The following is a 10,601-nucleotide window of genomic DNA, read 5'->3' on the forward strand; positions in this document are numbered from 1 at the left end:
AAATGCTGCTTCATGGGCTAAGCAGCGTGGCAGAGTCTTAAAGTAATCAGACTCTGGGAACCCTGAATTTAGCTTACTCGTCCTTAAGATTTTTTGAGTAGTAGGAATTTCCACGTTTGCGAGCAAATAAGTGTCTGGAAATTAGACATAATTCTAGGAAATTCAAACAGTGAAAACTGGTTTATAATGTGAAACAAGTAAAGAATATTGCTTATTCCAAACTACATGAAAGTGTATATTTCTAATTATTTCTCAAAAGTGTCTTCAAAAATGAAACCCTTTAAGGAGACTGTGCTTTGGAAAAACGGTCTTATTTTGACCTGCACAAAGCCCACACAGTCTTTGCTCCAGCCCTCTCAAAGCAAACGTTTTACTACAAGCAAACCCCCAGTGCAACTGCCACAACAAAGAGGGAGTCCACATAGAAAGACCATTTCCTGCCGAAGTAAATGCCTTGATTCATGTATTAATCCAGTGGTAAGCAGGTAACAGTGCTGCTTGTGTTACAGGCAGGTAGAGGTGTTTTATAGATCTGCTCACACACATCTCTCCAGCCATGAAGTGGTAGTTTCCCTTGGACGCTTACTCATCCCTTTTTTTTTTTTTTTTCCCCAAACCACTGAATTCTAGATGCAAAGCCTACTCGATGAAAGACTACAGTCTGTCCGCTTCTGGCTTCCACCTGTAGCGGGCCTGGCCATGTTCAGCTGTGACTTCATGGTGTCAAGGTTCACTGGAACTCATCCCTTTCAGTGTTCAGAGCTGCAAACCAGCCACTGCTTGCTTTCACATGTATGTAGCTTTTAAATCGCCTTTCCCCATCCTCTATTCAAACCGTTGCTTTTCTTTGGATCCAAATTTAGTGACTTACCTGTTACATACGAGATGTAATATGTGGATCTTCATCTTATTGGCTGTGTCTGTCATAGGAGCCTGTGGAGACAGGAGGCGTCTTGACCGTCGTCCATCACGTTATTCCACCAGCTCGATGTTAGCTGCTGACTCTCACATAGCCTTTATGTAAGCTGGGGTCGTACATCAGAAATCCCTTCTAGAAATAGCCTCGAGGAGTGGTTGAACACGTTACTGTATGTCACGCGGATGTACGTGTGTGCATTTGTTTAGCAGAATACATCAGGTCCCTGTGGCATCCACTCTGGTGTCTGGCCAGCGACCACTCTTCTCCCAGCATCCAATGCTCCCTCCTTACAGAGCCCCAGTTTTTTCTTCGGGTAGCAGGTAGAAATCTGCTCCTTCGGGAAGAGGGTGGAACTATCTTAGCTCGCGGGATAAATCATAATTGGCTAAACAGCGAAGGCAGTCCTTTTTTAAAAAAATTTTTTTTTTTTAATTAATTTTGGGCCACGCCACATGGCTTGCGGGATCTGCGTTCCCCGAGCAGGGATCAAACCCAGGTCCCCAGCAGTGGAAGCACAGTGTCCTAACTGCTGGACCGCCAGGAAGTCCCTTTCTTTTCCCCCCAAGGCAGTCTTACTTCCTTTAGCCAGTGATGGATGTGAAAAGGAGTCGGGGAGAACGTGACCCAGTTCTGGCCAGTGAAATATTAAGGAAAACATGTTACATTAGAGGCTTCCCTTCCCTAATAAGAAGATAAAGCCCCAAGAGAAGACGGCCCCTCTTCCTTCCTGCCCAGAAACTGGCGTGATGGCGAGGACTGTGGCGTTATCTTGTGACTGTGTGGAAAGGCGAAGGGAATTGCAGAGTCAGGGGTCAGGCCCTGTGGAGCCGTGAACCCACTGCTCCCACTGGGCTTCTCACGTAAACCCTTGTCCTGGGGTGCGAGGAACTTGCAGGGGCCCATTCTTGACCTACTGCCACAGGGGAGACTGTAAGTTGTTCCCTTGGGGAACGAGAGACCAGGGAATGGGATGGAGGGGAAGGGACATTGAAGGGGGTGTTACCGTTCTGCGTGTCTAAAGGGTTGTCTCTTGGTAATTTTATGGTCCGTCCATATGGAATCCACGGGATAGATTTTATATGTAATGATTTTTAATTTTGTAAACGTTTTTAGTATGAAAAAAATGCTACGATACAATAATAAGCAAAAATGTAGCACATTTATGTATATATTATAATCCCAGCTCTTTTGAGGGAAAGGTATAGGAGAAGTGGAAAGTAAACATGTCAAAACAGTGTCGTTTGCTTCCGGGAACTAGGATTTTGAGCAGTTGGGGTTTATGTGGTAGGTTTTTGTTTGTTTGTTTATATTTGTGTGCAGTTATCACACATGTATTTTTACTGTTAGATTTTTTTATTGTGGTAAAAGACATAGAATTTACCATCATAGGCCTGTTTAAGTGTGCAGTTCGTTGGTGTTAAGTATGTTTGTATTGTTGTATATCCCTCACCACCGTCCGTCCCCAGAACTCTTTTCATCTTGTCAAACTGAAACTCTGTTCCTGTCGAACAGTAACTCCCCACTTGCCACTCCCTGCAGCCTCTGACACTCACCATTCACTTTCTGTCTCTGTAAATCTGACTTCTAGGTACCTCACTCATGTAAGTAAATCACGCAGTGTTTGTCCTTTTATTGTCTGGCTTATTTCACTTAACAAAATATCCTCAGTATTCATCCACGTCATGAGGTATGTCAGGATCCCCTTCCTCGTTAAGGCCAAATGATGGTCCTTCGTATGTACATATCACATTTTGCTAATCCACTCATCCCTCAGCGGACACTTGGGTTGTTTCCACATTTTAGGTGTTGTGAATAACGCTGCTGTGAACATGGGTGTACAAATAAGTATTTTATAATTTTTTTTAAAGTAGCAAATGAAGAAAAGCTTGTGGAAGCCAAATTATCCATATTAAATTTGTGCTTTTTTCCCATCATTTCCCATTTTGTATCAGATCTTTTGGATACTTTAGACAACTAACTGTACCATTTCCCTATCAGAAGGAAGAATGGTGGCTGGGAGCTTTCTCCCCATTTAAAAACCTAAGAGTAGTGAAGTGGTTAACCATTTTCAAGCGTTCTACCTATCTCCCCCCTTCCCTCGTAGTTAAAGAGCAGGTTATTTGACTTCTTACCACCTGAGAATGCTCCCCTAGTACCTGTCAGCCCCCTGCCTCTGAGACCGTCCCTGGAGAGCCGCTCACTGTGCCCACAGCCCTGGGTGTTCCTGCAGCACTCAGAAGGTGTAGTGGCGTCATCAGTTTCCCCAGCGAACTACACAGAAAGCGAGAGAGCAGCAAGTTCAAGTCACTAGATTAGGTGCTCCCACGTGGCAGCCACCCCGCTAGGCACCCAGGGGTCAGCGAAGAACAGGCCCACCGGGTACCAGACGGCCTTCAGGGAACCTGTTGCTTCAGGTGGAAGAGGCAGTGTTAGAATCCACTAACTTGGTGGGCGTCGTGGAATTTGAGCCCAGAGGGGAGTTTCCTGGTGGCCTAGTGGTTAGGATTTGATGTTTTTCACTGCCGTGGCCTGGGTTCAGTCCCTGGTTGGGGAACTGAGATCCTGCAAGCTGCGCAGCGTGGCCAAAAAAAAAAAAAGAATTTGAGTCCAGAGCCCCTAGACCTGATTTCGTCCAGCCACGTGAGACACTTAGGCGAGGCATTCAGGCTGTAGGTTCAGCTGAAAGGGCCTTTCCCGCGCTCATCCTGGTTGACGCCCATCGTCTGTGAGCTCTGACCATCCAGGCAGACCCAAGTCAGCTCTTTGGCCCTAACCTCCTCTTACAAGCCTCCTGTCAGCCCTACTCCTTCCTCCTTTGCAAGATGTCACTCTGCGGTCACACTGGGTGTGCCTTGTCCCTCCCTGCCTTTCCTTCCTTCTGGAATGTCTTCCTCCCCAGGCTCCACCTCTGCCCGCTGGATCCTTCAACTTCCACCTCAAAGGCCACCTCCTCAGCACTCCAGCCGGGCAGGGCAGAAGACCTCCCTGTTTGATCCACCTCTGTTCTCTGATCGGTGCGCCGTTTATGGTCCGTGTGGCAGCAGGCTTGCAGGCTTGCGGTTGTGCTTGTGTGTATATGTTGTCGGCTCCTCTCTCCCCTCCATCGTCCCCATCCTCTCCCCACCCCCCCCCCAGATATAGATATACAGATAATCTTTATGTTATATGAGCACGAAGAAAGGAACGGGAATGTACCCACTCTTTAGTTAGTAACGGTCACCTTAGGCGAGGCAAGGGAGAATGTAAAGAATTGAAAACAAGCTTATCTACTGAGCTCTGAGCAAGTGCGGGAAATAAGCTGGAAGGAGGCAGGCAGCGCACATCTGGGTCACTAGGAAGCAGGCTGAGGATCGCATCACGGCTCTTCCTGCTGGTTATGGGTTACGTCAGCGACTCGGGGCAGAGGAGCTGGAGCCTGCTTCCAGAAGCATGGCGTATTTTTATATTCCTGGTGAACTAAATAGAGTTCTTATTTATGGGAGAACAGGCACAGTCAGCCTCTCATCACCCGGGCCTCTCGCTGCCTATGTGGGGCTGCGGCCCTGTCGCCCAACGCTTCCCCCTCTGCACCCAGCTCTCCCTCCTCTTGATTCTCTCCTTTCTGCACCTTGTCTCCCTGGCTTCTTCCCGGGCTTTCCTCTCCTCCTCTGTTGCTTTCCCTTTTCCTGTCCCCATACGTCATCCTTCCCTCCCCGGCTTCACTGGCTCCTCCCTCTTCAGTATAAAGTTAATGTATACGCTTCACGCTTGTTCTGCTTATCGGCTGTGGCTTCGTGTGTTATTAATAGAGCAGTAGATAAGTTATGGTTTGGAGCTGCTTTTCCCCTAGAAAAATTCCAGCCCAAGTTACTTTTCCAGTCAGTGGGCTTTAATTGATTTTTCTCCCCTGATCAATGATCTTCTACAGAAAAGCTCCCCACTGCCCTGTGAAATACAGGCCTGGGAAAGAGGCCCAGAGACTCAGCTCTGTGGGAGCTGAACTCTGGCCCTCTCCGGCCCCCCAGCTCCACGCTTTCCCCGCCGCCCACCCACTGCACCGACCAAAACCTGGGAACAGGCCTTCTCCCTCCCCATCCAGTCCCTGGCACCAGCAGCGTCGGGCCTGTGGGGAGTTTTTCTCCCTCTGCCTCCTGGGAAGGAGGATGGGCTGGGCACCTTCTTCCCTGCTCTGCTTCCCAGACTCCCTGGTCGCTGGGGTTCTGGGTGAAAATTGGGTTTCTTCGATCAGATACTCAATTTTGGAAGGCTGAAATAAAGTGTCAGCTTTGCCGTGTACAGGCATATGCAGTGTGTAAATGACAGGCTGAATTTAAAGCAGGAGGTGGCAGTGCAGTTAGTTCGTTCCTTCATTCGTTTGTTCATTGGTTCTACCCCCTCTCTGACGCTGAGGGCTGTTTTGCGTTGGGAATTAGAAAGACAGAGGCTCTGGAGGGAAATCACTTCCAGTCCAGTTCCCATATTGAGCACCCCTCCGTGCAAGGCTTCTCAGTACTTGGTTTTCTGGCGAGAAAGATCACAGAGACACCAGCGCATCCACGGCTGTACCTCCAGCCGTCACCCTGCCTTCTGATCCCTGGGTCAATTCCCTGCTGCACACCTTTGAATTCGGCAATCCCGGTGGTGGCCTTCCTGGTCTCGGCCCTTGTTCGTGGTTCAGCCATCCCTGGATCTCTGGCCCATTGTTTTCAGCCCATCCAGTGATTTTGTAAATTAATTCCCTGTGTTAACCCCTGTCGGTTTAAAATATAACCAATGCAGGGGTTCCCTGGTGGTGCAGTGGTTAAGAATCCGCCTGCCGATGCGGGGGACACGATTTCGAGCCCTGGTCCAGGAAGATCCCACATGCCGCGGAGCAACTAAGCCTGTGTGCCACAACTATTGAGCCTGCGTTCTAGAGCCCACAAGCCACAACTACTACTGAAGCCCGCGCACCTAGAGCCCATGCTCTGCAACAAGAGAAACCCCCGCACTGCAGTGAAGAGTAGCCCCCGCTCACCGCAACTAGAGAAAGCCCACATGCAGCAACAAAGACCCAACGCAGCCAAAAATAAATAAATTTATTTTATAAATAAATGAATAAAATAAGAAATATAACCACTGCAGAGAGAGAGCCTGCTAAGGACTAAATGTTTCCCCGAGCAAAATTCATGTGTTGAAATCCAGTCTCCAATGTGATGGTATTAATTAAGAGGTGGGACTTTTGGGAGGTGATTAGGTCATGAGAGTGGAGCCCTTGTGAATGGGATTAGTGCCCTAATGGACCCCAGAGAGCTCCTCTGCTCCTTCTGCCCTGTGAGGACACAGTGAGAAAACGGGCATCTGCAGCCAGGAGGAGACCTCTCACCGGGACCCGACCGTGCTGGCACCCTGACCTCAGGCTTCCAGCCTCCAGAACTATGGGAAATAAATATCTGTTGTCTATAAGCCACCCAGCCTATGGCACTGTGTTACAGCGGCCTGGCCAGACAGAGCCGTCTCTCACCATCCGCACTGGGCAGCAACCCCTCCCCATTATTCCTTCTCCCTTCCCCTGCAGCATCGTGGCGTGTAGTTCTGTACTGCCTTGGGTACCTGTTGTTTCTCTCTCCTCCTTCCATTGTTAGCAAGCAGCTGGTTTCCCAGGGCTTGTACAGAGAGGTGCTTAATATGGAATCTGGACTAAAGTGACTTCCCAGAGCCTCCGTCTTTCTAATTCCCAATGCAAAATGGGTCAGGGAAGGGGTAGAACTAACTAGCTGTCACTTCCTGCTTTAAACTCAGCCCGTCCTTTACACACTGCATATACCTGGGGGTGGTTTAACACCTGGCCGGGCCCCCTGCCCTTAAACCTAGTTGCTGGTTGGTTTTAACAAAGCTCTGATTCCAAAGCCCATCAAGGAATTCTAGCAGGACCTGGGTCATGGGTGTGGCTCTGTCCTCAGGGCAGGTTCTGGCCTACCTCAGGGACAAAGAAACTCCTCTGCCTTAAATGAGGCTGGAATCTGTATCAGCTCAAAAGTTGTAAAACAAATACGAGCTATTTCTGGAGTGGAACAACTGCCTCGGGATCCAGGTGAGGTGAGGAAGCCGCCTGGATTTGCAGGAGAGGCAAGTGGGGCACACAGGACGGAGGCGCCTTCCTGGAGCTACAGTAGGCCGGCCGTCCCTTCCAGTGGGAATCTGCACTGTCGGGCTCCCAAACGACCTTAAAGCTTTCCGAGTTAACTGGGACAAAAGGGTGTGAAGGCAAGGGGAGAGCAGGCTGAGCAGCGCGTGCTTGTGGGGGCTCCTGGGTTCCTGCAACGGGAGCCTGACCCCGCCTTACCTTCTGGTTGGGGAGGGAAACGCCACAGGAGCCGCTAAGTGTGAGCCGTGGGAAGCGCCCCGCATCTGCTGTGCTTTTCTTTTCTTTTTTTTAAATTGAACTAAAAAATAATCTCTCTATACAGTATAAACTTTTTCTTCTTCTTTTTTTTTTTTTTTCGTCCGTGCCTTGCGGCTGGCGGGATCTTAGTTCCCCGACCAGGGATCAAACCCGGGCCCAATATAAGCTATTAATAGATACCCAAATACAATATGGTTTTTCAAATGAAATCATGTGTATAGCATTGTATTCATAAAGTACACTAATCAAAAGCTATACAACATTAACAGCAAATCCAAATCCAAATGGAGATATTCCTCTGAATTCCACGTTTCATCGAGCGTCAGAAACCACCAGTCTTTTAGTCCTTGTGCATTATTCTGTATCTGCATTCTCTGCGTCAGATTGGATCCCTGGATTTTATTTCATTTTCTGTGGGACATTCTCCACAGATATGTATCATCATCTGCTGCTTTGGGGGTTGCACGTCCTTCTGAGTGTCTGTTGTTGTCCCCACATAGCACGGAGGAACTTGTCTGCGCCTCCAAACAGACTCCCGCTCACTGCTGTGTCCTGCTGGGCTTTGACCGTGGATGAGCTGGGCTTCTCCAGTGCCTGCCTGCTCCAGCTTGACAATTCTTTGCTTCTGTGGCTGCGTCCTAAATGCGACCCAAGCTGGACACTGACTAGGAAGAACAGGGCCCCCCTTGCTTCTTTACTAGCTGTGTGACCTTGGACAGGTGACCTAACCTCTCTGAGCCACAGTGGGGAAACAGGCCTGGCTTTCAGGGCACTTGTAAGAATGAGGTGAGGTTCTGTATGTAAAGCACCTTAGCTTGGCGCGCGGGGCGGGCCCTAGCCCACAATCAGAGACCTGGATTCTGTTTGTCTCTGCTAACTCCATGTGACCTTGGGTAAGTCAGTCCCCTCTGGGTTGAAATGGACTTATTTTGTGATATCTGTGAAAAATACCCCAAAAAAGTCACAACGTGGCCCATTTCGCTAGTTTCTACATGGCCTTTTATCTGTAACTTGCAGTAGCATCCAGGGGCTCAGGACCCAGGGTGGGGAGACTGCAGACCAAGGAGCACTCCTCAGCAGGACCAGGGCGGGGGCTCCTAGATGGGGCCTCTGTGGTGGGATCAGCTGGTTGTGGAGGCCATCCTCATGGAAGACAGCCACGAGCCTGGAGGCTTGTCGTTAACTTACCCAGGAGCTCGTGAGGCCGGGGGCCACCTCCCTTTCGCCCTGTGCCTTTGCCAAGTCGGTCAGAGCACAGGAAATGCAGGAAATGGCAGTTGATCCAGACAGACGGGAGTGACGGTGGGCAGGCGGGCAGCTGCGCTGAAGCCGGGTCTAGCCCAGGGCCAGCAGGTGTGTGAGCAGGTGCTGTGCTGTAGCCAGGTGCTGCTATCCACTCTGGTGAGCTGCAGCAGCTGGCCCTGGCCGGGGCGCCTCTGGATGGGGTGTGGAGGTGGGTGCTTGGGAAGCTGAAGCGGCTTGTAGAACAGCACTGGGGTGCCGGAAGCCGGGGTGGTCGGGGAGTGCTGAGCAGAGCAGAATGGTGGGGTTTTGCAGCCATGGGGACGTTGTCTCCAGGGCACTTGGGCTGGTAGCCGAGCCTAGCTGGCTGCATCAACCTCAGGAGAGTCACCTCCCGGGAGCATGGGGCATGCTTACTCCAGAAAGGCTTCAGGGAGCTGTTGGCTGGGTGCCAGGTGCCTTGCAGTCACTCCGAGGGCTGGACACCATTCCCTCCATTCCACACAGGAGGAAACGGACCCAGAGAAGAGGGGGCTTTCCTGACGTCAAGCAGCTAGTAGGTGGCCAGAATTCAAGCCACGTGGCTGGATACTGAGGGGCTTTTTCCTCCCAGTTTTCAGGATTAAAATAACGTTGGCAAGGAATAAATTACTTTTTTTTTTCTTTTGGATTATTCTCAGGAGAGCAATGACAGAGTCAAAGCATTCCACATTTTCATAGATCTTGATATATACAATTATCAAATTTTGCCCCCAAAGGGATGCATCAGTTTACAAGGCCAACAGCAATGGACCAGTTTCGCCTGAAAATGTTCCCCCCCCCATAAAAACACTGCTGAACCCCAGAGACATTGCCCTGTCCTGACCATGATCCTCCCTTCTCCCTGCAGGTAAGCCCAGTGCAGAGCCTTGTGATGCAGCCCATTGGGGTTTTACCTGGGATGGCATTGAACGTATGTATCATGTGGGGAGTGTGGCTCTCTTTATAATGTTAAGTCTTCCAATCCATGGACATGGTATATCTCACCATTTACTGAGGCCTCTTTATCTCATTATCAAGTCTTATGATTTTCTCCAAAGAGGTCTTGTACGTGTTTTAAGAGGCTTATATTTGACGTTATTGTAAATGGTTGTTCTTCCTTCATTTTCTAATTGTCTTAGCTAGAATTTTTTTAACACTGGTGGGTTGGGGGGGGCGGGGTTTGCACATTGATTTTTATATCCAGCAACCTTGCTAAAACCTTTGTGTCCTTGCTAAAACCTTTGTGTCCTAGTAACTTATGTGTTGGTTCTGTGACTTTTCTATCCTCTCTAAATAAGGACAATTTTGCTTCTTCGTTTTGAATCTTTATACCCTTTTTCTCCTTGCCTTACTGCTCTAGCCAGGACCTTCAGGACAGTTTGAACCATACTGGAAGTGGACAATGGACATCTTTGTCGTGTTTTCAGTCTCACAGGGAAAGCTTTCAGTGCTTCAGCACTGTATGTGATGCTTGTTATAGGGTTTTGTAGCTGCCCTTTATCAGGGCAAGGAAGTCCCTTCCATTCCTAGTTCGCTAACAGTTTTTCTCATGAATGGAGCTTGAATTTCATCTGCAACCATAGAGAGGATGGTATGACTTCTCATTTTTTTTCTGTTAAAGCAATAGATTATGCTGAGTTTACCAATGTTGAACCAATCTGCTTGCACTCTTGGGATTAACCCACCTTGGCTGTGTTGTTATCCTTTTCACGTATTGCTGGATTCCGTTTGTTACTCACATTGAATTTTTGCCTGTATTTCATGCATGAGATTGCCCTGTACTTTTTCTTTTTCCCATTTCCCTTATCAGGTTTTGGTGTCAAGGCTATGACTGCCTCACAGAAGGACTGGGGCATTTCCCTCTTTTTCTACATTCTGAGTTTGTGTAAGAGTGGAACTCTTTGTTCCTTAAATGCATGTGAGAGTCACAGGTGAAGCCATCTGGGCTGGCCGTTTGCTCTGTGGGAAGTTCGACTCCTGATCAACTTTCTCAGAAATGTCTTCCCTTTCTTCTCCTCCTCCCAGACCAGACCACCTCACAAATGGACCATTGTG

The 10,601-nt window shown here is 49.0% G+C and overlaps 1 pseudogene across 1 annotated transcript; it reads right to left on the reverse strand.

Moving 5' to 3' along the window:
* Positions 1-7,595: 7,595 nt before the first annotated feature.
* On the reverse strand, positions 7,596-8,936 carry LOC307181831 (annotated as a pseudogene). Its single transcript has 2 exons — positions 8,917-8,936; positions 7,596-7,948 (listed from the first exon to the last, which is right to left on the reverse strand). The product of its transcript is annotated as an uncharacterized misc_RNA (transcript).
* Between the last annotated feature and the right edge of the window lie 1,665 nt (positions 8,937-10,601).

Source organism: Stenella coeruleoalba, assembly GCF_951394435.1.
Source record: "Stenella coeruleoalba genome assembly, chromosome: 2".
Lineage (NCBI taxonomy): Eukaryota > Metazoa > Chordata > Mammalia > Artiodactyla > Delphinidae > Stenella > Stenella coeruleoalba.